Source organism: Rhodnius prolixus, unplaced genomic scaffold (assembly GCF_049639745.1).
Source record: "Rhodnius prolixus isolate KJV_2025 unplaced genomic scaffold, Rpr scaffold_4, whole genome shotgun sequence".
NCBI classification, from domain to species: domain Eukaryota; kingdom Metazoa; phylum Arthropoda; class Insecta; order Hemiptera; family Reduviidae; genus Rhodnius; species Rhodnius prolixus.
Genome location: NW_027411614.1, coordinates 33456620 through 33472062, shown reverse-complemented (window position 1 = coordinate 33472062; position 15443 = coordinate 33456620). Strand labels below are relative to the sequence as shown.

The window sequence follows — 15443 nt, the reverse complement described above, 5'->3', positions numbered from 1 at the left end:
AAAAAAGGACATTACTTCATCTTATTTCTCCATTTTTTGTTTTCTAGAGTTAATCGAGTTGTGCAATGAAGCGGCTCAAATAAAACAAAATTGTCTTCGTAAGGAAACTGTTTTTGAGGTATTTCGCTTGATTTCTAGTTATAACAGTAAGAGATAGTTGTATGAGTTGTCTCATCAGATTTGATTATTCCTTATATTGGTTACTTTGCAGAGTGCTTTGAGAATGGTTTGAGAATTTTTCTCGAAGCTGATGAAAGTTTTGGAAATATTCACTTGACTTATAGGGGCCTATGAAAGTAGAAGCCTTACAAATGAGATTTCCTTTGGCTAAGAAAAGAAATTAGGATCTTGTGCTGAGATCTCTGGTTAAAGAGAGATCCGCTTTAAGCATTTCGCGGCTCGGAGAGGCTCATGAAGCGGATGAAGCAGATAGAACATTCTTCTTCAGTTTTTAAGGATCATGAAACATTTAATTCCAAAAAAACTTGAGTAATTAATTAAGCTAGGATATTCTAACGGTGGGAGTTTCTTCTCTAAAATATTTCTTATGTTTTGTCCATTAAAATTGTTGGTGTTGAACGCATGGTTGAGTGTTCCGTCGTGGAATGCTGAACAATGATTTGGTTTTCTGTTACTCTAACTGGCGCAAATTCCTTATTTTCTTTTATTCCTTCTAAGCCCATTATCTTCTGGTTCAGACTAGGTTAAGACCAATCTGATTTTAGTTTCTTTCTCTTTTCTGTCTTAACCCCACCATCCAGAATCTGCTCTGCTTGTAAGATTATAAAATCTTTACACCATATTTTCCTCATTAGATTTATATTTTTTGTCCATTATATAATTTTTTTTTCGTTGATTTGTGTTACAATCAGCGCGTTGGCGCTATAAGTAACAGTGATAGAAGTGAATGGTAGATACAAACGAATGGAGAAGTTACCCAGTGGTAACACTCCAAAACATTACGACTTATTAGTCACTCTCTTCACTAGCGAAGAGATCTCGAGGCCACTGTCTTTTAAGATGTCTTGTCAGCTTATCGGAAAGAGATCTTAAAGAAAGATTTTGTGCCTGGGGATTTACGTGTGATTGCAAGTTAAAGTGGAGTTACCTGTGTCCTGTTTTAGCGACTTGTGTGATAAAAGGAATGTTAAGGTCAGTGGGTATAGCCAGGTTGGAGACATAAAATGGAGCGCTTACAGTAGTTTGAAGTATTTTAGATTGAAGAGATTGAATCCTTTGCAGATTTGTGCGTTTGGTTGAACCCCACAACTCTATTCCATACGCCCAGATTGGTTTCAAAATAGAAGTATAAATCAATCTTTTATTGTCTAAAGGCTGTTTAGATCTATTGTCTAAGAGTCTTATTAGTCTAATGTGGGGATTTTAGGAAAGTATTCGGGCTACTGGTAGAGTTTTAAGGTTATATAAGACTGGAGGAAGAGTAATGCGACGAAGAGTGTAGGTGATGTTATGTGACTTGGTTTCATTAAGCTTAATAGACCAACTCTTAAAACCACTGTTCTAATGAGAGATGTGACTGTAGATTTCTGTGAGCAAGTACAGGATCTTGGGTTGGTGGACAGTAAGGCGGTGTCATCTGCGTATGTGAGAAGTGTGGTGTTAGGATAAGTTGGTATCTCTGAAGTGTAAATGGAATAAAGAATAGGACCCAGAATGCTGCCCTGTGGAACGAACTCCAGCTTCAGTATGTTTAAAGGGAGAAAGAAGAAAATAATTTATTTCAGAAGCTAATTTGATTAACTCCGTGCTCTAATGTAAATCGTTGCAATAATTCATCTCAAATTCAGTGGTTGGCGCAGAATAACGGTAAATTTATTTGAATTTATATTATTAACGAAATTTTGGACAAAAAAATACAGTGTACATTATTTCATCGCATTTCTCCACTTTTTGTTTTACGGAGTTAATCGAGTTGTGCAGCGAACGGCTCAAATATTGACAATGTGAAGCGCTCCCTCTTCAAGTTCGCCATGTTGGATAACCATCTTTTTTTTTGGCAGAGGAAATCCGAATAAAAAACAAAACAAAAAAATTGCGATCTATTTCGTTTTTTCTAAACAATAATGTTTCAACAAACAAACTTATTAGTTGTGTGTATTCCATTAAGAAATATTTTTATCCTACGAAGAGTTATGTACACTGGCCGTTATAATTTTACCCAACATGTTCGACAGCCGCCAATATTGTTCTCAGTTCACGTATTGGTATGCTGCCTAGAATGTATAAAGGGAAACCTATCACATACCTACCTCTTGTACACATGCGCTACTCTCTCAGTGCCTGTTGTATTATTCCATATGTCAAGAATTAGGGAGTACATTTTTTTTAGAATTATATGCCTTCATAAGAGGAAGTTTTGATAATAATCACATCATGGATGTATTGAGTACATAATATATAAGTCTGATCAGAACTGAGATATTTTATTTTTTTTAGACTTTTGGACCAGACTTAAAAACTTCTCTTTTAAACATCACGAACCTCTCATGAGCGCCATATCCTTCTTAAGTTTGCAGCCATTCTTTTATTACTTTATACTGGGATTTTATGCGATCCTTTTAATTTTTTCAAAATGAGTCTCTTTAAAAAATGAGACAATATTTGGTAAGGATCCAACTTGTTGGAGTTGTGGGTTTGGTGCAGCTTAAAGATCTTCTGCAACCTGAAATTTAAAGTTCAAGTGGACATTGAGCTGTAAGAAACTCCTGGGCAGAGACAATATGAGGGCAGCTGGATTCAAATCCATGACCTCCGTGTGGGCACCTAGTGCGTCACTGAGTTGATACGTATTATCATCAACACTGAAATTAGAAGTGCTTCTTGTTCTTCAAAGATTGTTATTCCATTCCTCTGAAAGGTACATTAATTAAGCCTCTCCTCTTTGACCTGGGTTTGACTCTTTGCGACCTGATCTTCTCTGTTATCTCTGCAGAACGTGCGAGAAAATCTCATGTCGCAACCTTGCTAACAAAGTTAGCAAACAGAGTTGCCATTTCCTTCTACCAAGAGAGTCAGTGCAACGACTTTAGATTAATCGTCCTGTAAAGAGAAGTTGTGTGATGAGCGCTTGTAGTTCTAATAAGAAAAGCCTGGCTCTTTTACAAGTTGCAGGGTTTTTCTATCAGTCGCTTTTTAGTATAGTCTCTTCTATCAGTGAGAAAACGTCAGTTGCAGCCCAATCCGACAGGGTTTAAGCGACGTTTTCTTTAGTATCTATCAGAGACTTCACTCACCTATTTGGATCATCCTTGGAGTCTTATCTTTCGTGTCTTATAAGTAGGATCCATAAGGGCAACCAATGATACCACCTAGAGGTGTGCCATTAGCATTGATCAGCAAACGCTTGTGGGATGAACTTAAATGACGCATATTGACCAAAAATAGCTAATCTGTACATCCCAAAAAGGAAGGATAATTCTCAGATCGGTCGAAAAGGTCTTGTATTACCTCGATGCCCGTTGCAGGATGCCTGACTACCTCCTAACAGGCCCTCCACATTAGCCCAAATTCAAGTAGCCCTGCATCCAAGAAAGACGTAATTCTAAATACTAGTCTCTGCAACCTCTTCCTCACATTAGAAAGGTCACTGAAGGATGAAGACAACAGTTACTTCTCGCCATTAATGTACGGAACTTCTGTATAAGGATATATATTCTTCGTATAATATTCTTCTACATACATAAGGAACTTTTATCTGTTTGTAAATATACCAAAAATGCTAATTATATAGATTTGAATAATTTACCAGCACACACCGGCTAATTATCAATTAATAGATTTTGAAACAGAGGATTAATTTTATTTCGGTTTAATTAATTAATTCAAATTAGGTAAATAAGGACTAAGTGTGCCTTAAGCATCTGCTTAATTATAAAAAATCAGTCGGTTATATATCAGCGATCAGTTCAGTCTTAGAACGTTGCCGATATTTCGGTTAGAATATCTTGTGTGTTTTTATTCATACCATTTGCAATTTCACTACATAAACTGTTAAATATTCACTAGTAATTATTTTAGAAGTAGATTATCTACTGCTGAAATTTATTCCTTTCTGTTACTAGCTTTACTTAATTCTTGTTTTTATTTGAGTATTTCTCAAATTGGGCGATAATGCCCCCCTTGTGGGTACTGGAGGCCCACTAGGGGGCGGTGAAGAGAAAATTGGGGTTGTTGAAGCGGTTTAGGGGGGCGAGATGGCTGATTTGTGTTTTTCTAATATTTTAAACTAAAGTGAAAACCTGCCTACTTCAGTACATTATTACTTTGTTTCGTTAATTTTGGCTACAAAAGCCTATCTCGCAATATACTCGTAGTACCCTGTATTGTGGTCGATTGTTCAACGATATCTGATGCATTCCCAGCGTCGTATATCTGTGAACGTGAACTTAATGCTGTGGCAACGCTGCTAATTAGAAAGAGAAATTGTTGCATGTTACCGAACGCTGTGACTTACGGCTATTTTTTAGTAAATTCGAGCCTGATATTAACAAACTTGTTAAAAATCATCAGATTCATTCTTCACAATAGATTAGTTTCAAATTTTAAATTGAAGTGTTCGTTTTAATTTGAATAAAAGTTTTTCTAAATATTATGTATATATACAGCACTATCCTCAAACCTATGGTGGACTTACGGACTAGAGCTGTGGGGTTAAGCCAAACCTACAAACATACGGACTGTACAGACATTTCAATCAAAACTACTTCGACAGATAGCCGACGCTCCTTTCTACAGTGACTAACCTCACTCTTCACAACGACCTCAACATTCCCTTCGTATACTAACTCGCCAAGACTAAATGTCAAAAATTCCATACTGCTTTCTCGACTTGCTCCAATCCTCTAGTACAGTCTCTCGCCTCCTCTGACAATCCTCCAGTGGCCTCGCGACTTCCTCGCATTCTGAAGGCCTAAAAATCATATCTTGTAGAGAGTGCTATCTCTGGGCAGTTTCTTTCCTCCTGTCTTTCACGCATCCATTTATCCTTCATTCTCCCTATTTACTTATTGTATATTATACAGATTGTAAATATCGAAATTACATATATATATATATATGTATGTATGTATATATATTATTTATAAAGTTTCGTTTTATTGCTCTCAGTAGAACAGTCTCATTTAAAATGTAAGTTCGAACTCAGAAACAGGATAAGACTTGTAAGGCACGCTATAATTAAAACTGTCCGGTAGGACAGTTGTATAAGGGTTGACCATCAAAAACTGCACGAAAAAGCGTAACGTTGAAAAACACCCAACTTTGACAATTTTTTTCTCTTTTTCTATAAAAGATAAAATTCCCAAATTTTCTTTAAATCTTACTCCGAACCCTCCTCCATAACTGTAATTTTTTTGCAACCACCCAGATCTAATAGGTTTCGAGAAAAAAGTTGCCGAAAATGAGCAAAAACCGCTTTTTCAAAAAATGTTCTTGTTCTTGTTCTTCTTCTTGTTGTTCTTGTTGTTACCTTTTTTGTAAACAACGTAGCGCCTAAACGCGTGAACCGATTTTCATGAATGAGGTGTCATTCGATTGGGAATTTTATGTAGATGTGCCTTTTGGGGGTCTCGGCCCTGTGCATCGAATGGGAGAGGAGTTAGCCCCCTTTATGTAAGGCCTCCTCCAAAATTATTATTACTAATTACTCTGTAAATCTTGGCCCGATTTTGATAAAATTTGGTAGGATGATAGGGTTAGGGCTCCCCTACCTAACAATAAAGCGACGATCTGCTCTTACACTTGTTAAGGGGAAGTATAGCAATCGTTTCAAATTATCGACACGTGAACCGATTTTCATGAATGAAGTGTCATTCGAATCGAAATTTTGTACAGATTTGTACTTTAAAAGTCTCGACGCTATGCCTCATAAGGAGGGGAGTTCGCCCCACCCAAATAAGGCCCTTTCTAAAACTATTATTACCAATATTTCTACAAAGCTTAGTCCGATTTTGATAAAATTTAGCACGAAGAAGTGATTAAAGCTCCTCTACGTGGCTGTGAAGTGCCATCATGCTCTTACACCTACTAAAGAGGAAGTACTGCAATCGTTAAAATTATCAATGAGTGAACCGATTTACATCAATGAATTGTCGTTCGATTCAAAATCTTTGCCTTTTAGGGAGAAGTACTGTAATCGCAGTTTATTTTTCTTGCTCCTCTTAAAAGGAAGTACTGAAATCGCAGTTTAATTTTGCTATTTACGTACAAATACCTTCCTATTTTATTCAAAACGCTTTCTCCAAAAAATGGTTATTGAGGATGGTTTGGGGACCGCAACTATAACCATTCTTTAAAAAGATCTCTCTAGTGGTAATTACGGTTCCGATTTAACACCTTATCAGGTTATAATGATAGAATAGCTTATTCCAAATTTTAAAAAAATCTGTAAAGCAGGCGTAACTTTGCTAATAGACAAAAAGGAAAATCTATCCAAAAGGTACAAAAATCTCCTTAACAAAAACTTACAGTTTAAAAAGTTAAGTATAAGGGTTGATTAAACGCCAAAAGGTACACAAATCAGCAAGTACCCAACATTTCATTAATACTTCATTGATATTATTTAAGTAATTTTACCGCATTAATTTTCATTAATATTTTTTAAGAATTTATTAGATGTCACATACCCTTATGCTGGCCAGTTCATTCATAATAGTTATAATTGTGATAAAATATATTATATCTTCGTATAAATAGGTACTTTATTTTAACTCTATTCCAAATTATTCTTCTGATTTCTCTTTAATGTGCCCTTTATTCTGAAGTTGTCACATATACATGCATGTTAAATTAGAAAAAGACAAATTTAGAGTCGGCTACTGTTTAAATTTGAATCACGGAGGATTTAAAACAATATTTCAGTCTTGAATTCGTCTTACCGAAATATTCGTGAGCACAATTACACACAGTTAATAACAAGTAGATTATTCAAAATTATTTATTCATTTCTCAATTGTAATTTAATTTAGTTCCCCTAATTTTACTTATAGTAAAATACTGGAATAATTAGCTGTCCTAAAAATATGCATATCTTATTTACTTTATATTACATATACACAACATTGTGGGAAGAACACCTAGATGGAGAATGTAATTGAAGACAACTATATTATTTACGATAAAGCCAGATTGACTACTACATAAAATAACAATTACTTTAATCGAAGAATGAACTTAAACCGACGATTTTTATTTAAAAATAAAAATAAATAAACAAAATCATTGATGTATGTTGGTGTAAGCATTTTTTAAAAAATTTTTTGAATTTTTAAGCCTCATATTTTTTTATTTTTATAACGTTTTCTTTTTCACCTGTAATTAATAGTTTGATTATTATAGATAAATAGATATTACAGTCAATCTAAGTTAAATGGTGTGCTACTTGAACAAATATTTTGTAGATGAAAATGGCCAGCATAAGGGTATGTGACATCTAATAAATTCTTAAAAAATATTAATGAAAATTAATGCGGTAAAATTACTTAAATAATATCAATGAAGTATTAATGAAATGTTGGGTACTTGCTGATTTGTGTACCTTTTGGCGTTTAATCAACCCTTATACTTAACTTTTTAAACTGTAAGTTTTTGTTAAGGATTAAATTAAAGTAATGATAGCGATTGTGATTTTTAAGATGTGGTTAAGTTAAAAATTTTAGGCGGCGCTAGAAAATAATTGATTCTCAAAACGGGCTCAAAAAATAAGGTTGAGAATCTCTGCTCTATATGTTGCTCTATGCTCTACGAATGAAGCTAAGGAAGTTAAGCGAATTGAGGTTCATGAGGATGCGTGTTAGCTAGGCGGAAATAGAATTTTTATAGAGCGGTTTGCGGCGACTCTGTGGTGCTAGCTGACTAGTGTAGTTCGTCATCTATATATTGTGGTAATGTAGTAGAAGCGGATATTTGGTGAGACGAAATGATATGAAAGGTAGCGATAATAATGGTGGAATGATAACACGTGGACTGAGATAGAGCTCTATGTTGTTTAAAATAGTATTATATTCGATTATACATTTATTATAAACAGTTACATAATGTTGTGAACGATTTTTATATTTAATAAAGTATGAATTATTGCTCTTGTATACGGTTAGTGTGGAACCGTAGCTGGAAATACGATTGGATGGACACAATAATCTAGGGATGATTGAACGCCTCTTCTCCGCTAGTCAGTCCTTTTGTACGTTTTCTGTTAGTGGAGGGGAGACAGCCCCTGCCTCCACTAATTGACTCTTCAAATCCTGTTACTAACAGCAGTAAGCATAGTCTCACGTGGTAAGAACCTTGCTGGTTTCCACTTCCCTTACTGTTAATTGCTTCTTCGCAAGTCCTTTCAAGACATCTTGTTTTACACGTCGGTGACTCTGCTTTTGAAATATTTTTATTTACTGCTTTGTCGATTCTTGTAAAATCACTTTTAGACTGCTTTTATCCCTGTTAGGGCGAGTTTTTAAACTTTAGTTTATTGCTAATGGCCAGGGCTTGTGAGTTTGATCGATAGCCAGAAGTGGGAACAGACTGTTATCTCCTGTCTTGCCAAAGTTGTGTTCTTGAGATAAATTATTATTATTATTTTAAGGCGAGTCAACAACTGAGGTTATTGGCGCCCGGAACTTTTTTCAGTGCACTACCTACCTCTGGACAGTGCACTCTCGTTACAGACAGCACTGTCCATCACCGGTTAGTGGGCTATAAAAACTCCTAGGAAGAGAAAAATCTAAGGGCCAGCAGCTGGATTCGAACCCGTGATTTACACGAAATGGACTAATAATAATAATAACATTATTATTATTATTATTTTAAGGCGCTTCAACAACTGAGGTTATTGACTCTCGGAGCTTTTTTCAGTGCCCTAACGGTCTCCGGACTGTCAGCCGTAAGAAGCTCGTAGAAAGTGAAAATTTAAGGCTCTGCAGCTGCATTCGAACCCGGGTACCCCGCGTGGGAATCCAATACGGACTAAAGTTATAGTTAATTCCTTTCCTTATTATTATTCGAACATGCTGGACCATTATCTAAATTAAAACACTGAGCAAACGGTTTTCTGCGAAGATTTCATAGCCGATGCTGACATTTTTATCACATTATACAATTTTGTAAATAAAAATTACCAGAAATTAAAATGTAATTGAGTAACCAAAGGAAACAATGTTATTAAAATGATTCATTCGTTCTGTTTGTCTGATGTTAGTTAGAGTTAGTTTGTTGTCATTGTGGAGATGGAATTTCCTCCCACACCCTAACTATTATTTCTAATCATAATTATGACGTAGCTTTTTATGCAGTTTTATTTATGTTTCTTGTTCATTTATGTAACTGCATGCAATGAAAAAACAAACTAAAGTGGTGAAGAAAACAAGAAACGGTGCAAATATGAATGCATTTAGTTCGGTTATGTAAAAAAAATAAATACATATGGGCGCCCAGAGTAGAGTGACACGACGACCATATCCAGAAGTAAGTTATGCTACGCGGCGAATAAGTTGAGAAACGCTTTTCTATTACATCTAAGAGTAATCTAAAAAACAGAATTAGTGAGTTCGTACTACATTTTTTTTTACAATCACATCGCGTAGAAAGACAAATACTGGATCTGTCAAGTTTCGAGTCAGCTTTCTGTTAAAGATATATAACCTGAAAAACGTAAAAATGATTAATACTAAGTGTCCCTCACCATTACATCTTGGATCTGTTTAAATAGAAATTAAGAGCACGTTACAACTATAAATGTTGTGCAGTTGTATCACAGTATCTGCTTATTGAGTTACAGCCATACATGTGCAAAGGTAATAAAATTAGAAATAAAAAAATAATAATGTCGATATCATGTAGGCAATGTGTTCCAGAATAATGGAGGCTAGTCTAGACTAGGAGCGGTGCTGGGTGTAGTTGCAAGTTTGAATCGACGGGGACGGCCCATACTAGACCCAACTAAACTAGTTTGGTATATAAATGAAATAGTGTCCCATGCTAGACCATTACGTTGCACGCCACAGTGAATATTGTAGCAGTCCAGCAGTTGACAGCACAAACTACCGAACGTAACCATCACATTCTTTCCTTTTTGCTCTCGCGTTCCGAAGAGGAAGTGTTGCCATCGTAATCAAATTTTAGATTTTTCACCTGAAATATTTATTTGTAAAATCTCCTGTTTTTTTTTAACAAGTTCTGTGAGTGTGTGTGTGTTTGTAAACAGCATTTGTAAAAAAAAAACGAATCCTCTAAGGTAGACTCAAGATTTGATTCTGTTTTGGAACCATATCTATTTCCGACACTTCCTTCGAAATCTGTTTACCGTTAGTGCAAAGTTCCTGATGCAGTTTTCACTAAAATAGTTTCAAAAATTGTTTGTAAACTTTCTGTATTATTAAGGCACCTAAATAAATGGCTGCCACTTTAACAAATAATATTTTTATTAAGTAAAATAATTGCCAACTTTTTTCAGGCGAGCTTTACGTCCAATTAGGTGACGTCGTGGACGGAGGCGACTAGTAAACATACTTTACTATAGATTTCTTTTATTAACCATTAAATAAAATCTAAGGTCTAAGTCCGGGAATTGAACCCAGTACCGCAATACATATTAGCTTCATAGGTCTCGCCTCTAACCGCTCGGCTACCATGGCGCCTATATTTTCCTTGCAAACTAATTATTTTTTTCTTATAAATTCTATTTTTAGTACCTCTCTAGCATTCATTATGGTAGCCGAGCGGTTTAGAGGCGAGATCTGTACAGCTAATATGTATTGTGGTACTGGGTTCGATTCCCGGTCTTAGGCTTTGGATTTTATTTAATGGTTAAAAAAAGAAATTTACAGTAAAGTGTGTTTGTTAGTCGCCTCCGTCCACGTTACCTAATTTGGTAGTTGGACGTAAAGCCCGCCTGAAAAAATAGGCATTACTTTGCTATATGTACTTTTTTAGCATTCATTAATAAGTGTAAACCACAAAATCTTTTGTAAAAATCTGCTATGAACACACAATTTGTTTTTATTTTCTAAAATTCCAAGTCTTCTTCAAACTTCTACGTTCTATACAGGAGTTGAAGGACACCCAAAAGCATGTCGTCGGTAAAGTAGAGGAAAGAGCTCAACAATGTGTTGGATAAAAGTTAGCCGAAGTAAACACTAGTGTGGTCATCTCCAGAGAGAAATAAAAGAAAGAGGGGTAGTCCTGGCGAGTAGGAGAGTACAGATGATCAGAGAAAGCCATTTCGGGAACGAGTACGTACAGTATTGGGCAGGCATAGCGTAAGGGAAATCATGGACAGCCACTTATCAATGGGAAATTCCGCGATAAGAAAAAAGAAGTTTTAATTAAAAAATTTCAACTCAGAATAATCACAAAGTTGATAATTTCTAAGCCTTGTGCTGAATAAAAAAATAATGCTTATCTCAAATTGGTAACCGGTGATTTTTACAATTATGGTTGCCTTTAATAACTGATAAATGAAGCTACCAAAAAGGAGCCAACCAACCAAAATACCCGATAATTAACAATAAAAAATGAGCGTTCATAAAAGTTAGCTTGGTTGGCAAGATGGCCAAAGTATTATACTAACTATTGACCTTTCCATCCTATAAATATAATACCATAATGAACAGGGTACTTTTTCACTTGGTTTATCTAGGTCGACTTCACCTTTTATCACTTCATTCTCTGGTAACAACCTTTGCGGCCTAAATGTTCCTCTTTTGTTGCCCTTATAATGAATGGTATATACGAGGTTGGTTCTCAAATAGCAACTAAGATTTTTATGAGAACTATTTCTATGTTAAATATAATATATAATTTGAAATAAATAAGTAGTAATTTTTGGAGAACTGGAGAGAATTCTAAGCATTTTTAAACACTTTTACTTAATTAAATGCTCTTTTGTTAGAATTTATACTGAAAACAATGTTGATTCTACGGAATATATGTTACTTTAATAAATTGTTGAAGGAAGTCTGGACATCACAGTTTGCTTGAGCCACACAATAGTATTATATCTCCGGGAAAAAAAGTTATGAACAAACCGAAATGAAAGAGCAAACATAAGTTCTAAGTTCAAACGAAACCCATTTGGTCTCTAAAATCACTTTATTGCACTAATATTCTTCCACCTAGGAATTTTGGTTTGTTATTTCATACTCATTGTTCAGCAATATTGAATGAATCAGTATTGTCGTATAAAACACGTTTAACCAGTTAAGCGTGTTTGACGTGTATACACGTCAAACCAAATCTCTATTCGTTCGACGTGTTTACTCGTTGTGAAAAAACATAAAATTGCCATTAACTATAGAAACTCGAAATTTTAATAAAATAAAATAAGAATATTAATTTGGTGGGATGTTTCCTTTATCGTACCAATAGAACTGCGGTGGGAGTCAGCCAAATGACAAGTGGTTAGTACATGTTTGGTCTCCGCATTAGAGATTGGGAATTATGCACACAAATGAAAGCTCTCAACCCTTGAGCAATGCCGTTTTTACCTTACATAGAGATTCATACCTCAGTACGAGCATGATTTCATTTTGCACAGAATTCAAAGCTCTTTTCTTCCTTGTAAAAGCTTTTGCATCTCTAGTTAACTAGAGCAATGCATACGTGAAGTGGTGCAAGATTTTGAATGAGCACAGAATGCTCTGCCAATCTCAAGCCCCAAAAAATGAGCACAGAAAAAATTGCTTGCAGTGACTATTACGACGTTTTGTAAACTTTTGATTGTTTTGCCTTCAGTTCGACGTGTATACACGTCATTGTCGTGATTTTAATTCCGCACACTGTGGGGGGGGGGGGGTTGAAACTAAATTCCACGCTTAACTGGTTAAGGCAATAAAAAAATGTTAAGCTTTTAACTTGACCGTTTTCTCAGAGCTTTTTAAAAATCATTGTTTGCTGATGATAAAACGTTTAAAAAAGCAACTTAATAGTCTTACCGTTCGATAGTCTTAAAGTGCAAATAAAATGCTTCGGCAACTACAATAAAAACTCAACAGCAAAATTGCAAAATAATTTTTGCTCATTTCTTCTTTCACTGGACTGATATTATTCGGAATCGCAATTTTGTTTGCCCATAAAATTTATATACAAATCAATAAACTGTTTTTAATATAGTCAAGCTGTAGTTAGATTCTTCAGGTCAATGCGAGGTTCTACATTCCTCATGAAATTAAGCTTTTTAAACAATTATAATTATTAAATAGAAAAGAAAAAGGGGCTTGGAGAGGCTACTATTTGAAAATGTTGCTATTACCTGCCATCTTCGAAATCTCAATTTATGCTACAGATTATTACCGAATCCAAATCCATCTGATGGAAAACTGTCTTGTTTTCACTCATCAATGTTTTCCATTTTCTTCTTTCAGTTTCAATCAGCATTTTGTTTTTAAAGATTTCTACAATTTTTAAGATAAATTAGAATAAAAAGAAATAGAAATGCTACCTTTCATAGAGGAGACATTAATAATTATTAATCTCCTTAACAAAAACTTACAGTTTAAAAAGTTAAGTATAAGGGTTGATTAAACGCCAAAAGGTACACGATAGATTTTCTTTTTTGTCTGTTTTGCAAAGTTACATATCTGCTTTACAGATTTTATTAAAATTGGGAATAAAAAAATTTTAATTTTATCATTATAACCTGAAAAGGTGTTAAGTCGGGACCGTAACTACCACTGGACAGATCTTTTTAAAGAATGATTATAGTTGCGGTCCCCAAACCACCCTCAATAACAATCGTTTTGAATAAAATAGGAAGGTAATTTGTACTTAAATAGCAAAGTTAAACTGCGATTTCAGTACTTCCTTTTAAGAGGAGTAAGAAAAATAAACTGCGATTACAGTACTTCTCCCTAAAAGGCAAAGAGGCAAAGATTTTGAATCGAACGACAATTCATTGATGTAAATCGGTTCACTCATTGATAATTTTAACGGTTGCAGTACTTCCTCTTAGTAGGTGCAAGAGCATCAGCAACGTAGAGGAGCTTTAACCACTTATTCGAGCTGAATTTAATCAAAATCGGACTAAGCGTTATTAAAACTGTCCGGTAGGACAGTTGTATAAGGGTTGATCATCAAAAACTGCACGTAAAAGCGTAACGTTGAAAAACACCCAACTTTGTCAATTTTTTTCTCTCTTTCTATAAAAGGTAAAATTCCCAAATTTTCTTTAAAATATAGGGCAAATCCTCCTTTATAACTGTAATTTTTTTGCAACAACCCAGATCTAATAGGTTTCGAGAAAAAAGTTGCCGAAAATGAGCAAAAACCGCTTTTACAAAAAATGTTCTTGTTCTTGTTGTTCTTGTTGTTACCTTTTTTGTAAACAACGTAGCGCCTAAACGCGTGAACCGATTTTCATGAATGGGGTTTCATTCGATTCGGAATTTTATGTAGATGTGCCTTTTGGGGGTCTCGACTCTGTACATTGAATGGGAGAGGAGTTAGCCCCCTTAATGTAAGGCCCCCTCCAAAATTATTATTACTAATTACTCTGTAAATCTTGGCCCGATTTTGATAAAATTTGGTAGGATGATAGGGTTAGGGCTCCCCTACGTAACATTATAGCGGCGATCAGCTCTTACACTTGTTAAGGGGAAGTATAGCAATCGTTTAAAATTATCGACACGTGAACCGATTTTCATGAATGAAGTGTCATTCGAATCAAAATTTTGTACAGATTTGCACTTTATATGTCTCGACGCTTTGCCTCATAAAGAGGGGAGTTTGCCCCACCCAAATAAGACCCTTTCTAAAACAATTATTACCAATATTTCTATAACGCTTAGTCCGATTTTGATAAAATTTAGCACGAAGAAGTGATTAAAGCTCTTCTACGTGGCTGTGAAGTGCCATCGTGCCCTTACTTCTACTAAGAGGAAGTACTGCAATCGTTAAAATTGTCAATGAGTGAACCGATTTACATCAATCGGTCGTTCGATACAAAATCTTTGCCTTTTAGGGAGAAGTACTGTAATCGCAGTTTATTTTTCTTGCTCCTCTTAAAAGGAAGTACTGTAATCGCAGTTTAATTTTACTATTTACGTACAAATACCTTCCTATTTTATTCAAAACGCTTTCTCACAAAAAATTATTATTTAGGAAGGTTTGGGGACCGCAACTATAATCATTCTTTAAAAAGATCTCTCCAGTGGTAGTTACGGTTCCGACTTAACACCTATCAGGTTATAATGATAGCATTGCTTATTCCAAATTTTAAAAAAATCTGTAAAGCAGATATGTAACTTTGCCAAATAGACAAAAATAAAAATCTATCCAAATGGTACAAAAATCTCCTTAACAAAAACTTACAGTTTAAAAAGTTAAGTATAAGGGTTGATTAAACGCCAAAAGGTACACAAATCAGTAAGTACCCAACATTTCATTAGTACTTCATTGATATTATTTAAGTAATTTTACCGCATTAATTTTCATTA

General features: G+C 34.9%; 1 protein-coding gene across 6 annotated transcripts in view; it reads left to right on the top strand.

The window, feature by feature from the left end:
- The window catches only part of GckIII (Germinal centre kinase III), a 148324-nt gene that overhangs the window by 112438 nt on the left and 20443 nt on the right, over window positions 1-15443 (top strand). The gene's annotated exons all lie outside the window — the stretch shown is intronic.